Source organism: Oncorhynchus clarkii, chromosome 11, assembly GCF_045791955.1.
Source record: "Oncorhynchus clarkii lewisi isolate Uvic-CL-2024 chromosome 11, UVic_Ocla_1.0, whole genome shotgun sequence".
Lineage (NCBI taxonomy): Eukaryota > Metazoa > Chordata > Actinopteri > Salmoniformes > Salmonidae > Oncorhynchus > Oncorhynchus clarkii.
In genome coordinates, this window is record NC_092157.1 from 19,768,085 (window position 1) to 19,768,638 (window position 554).

The following is a 554-nucleotide window of genomic DNA, read 5'->3' on the forward strand; positions in this document are numbered from 1 at the left end:
GAGAGAGAGAATAGAGTGTTGATGTAACCCATTGATCAGAGAGGGTGAGCTGTAGTCTGATGTCTGTCTAATGGGATGTCTGTTACTTCCTCCTAATGCTCCTTCCATCTTGTATCACCACGACGACCAGTCTCTAATCCAATCAGCAGAGAGGCAGCGCTCACTCACCCACCCCAAGGTGGGCAACATTTATCTTTAGAGGGAGTGATGGGGTGAGGTGGGGGGTTATGCAGTGGAAGAGGTTGGAGAGAAGAGAACAAGGGGAGGAGGAGTAGGGCTTAAGGGAGTGAGAGGAGGGTCCAGTTAAGGTTTGAGAAGCATGGGGGTGGAGAAGGAGGTTTTGAGGAGGAGGTGTAGGGGTCAAAGGTGGGAGAGAAGGGTTCAGTTAAGTGTTGTGGAGAATGGGGGAAGGTTTTGAGGAGGAGATGTAGGGGTCAAGGGAGGTAGAGGAGGGTTCAGTCAAGGATTAAGGAAAAAATACCAAAACGTATGAAAGATTTTATCTTTTATCTCTCGGTGTTTCATAATTTTCCTTCAATTCGCAAAAGGATGAA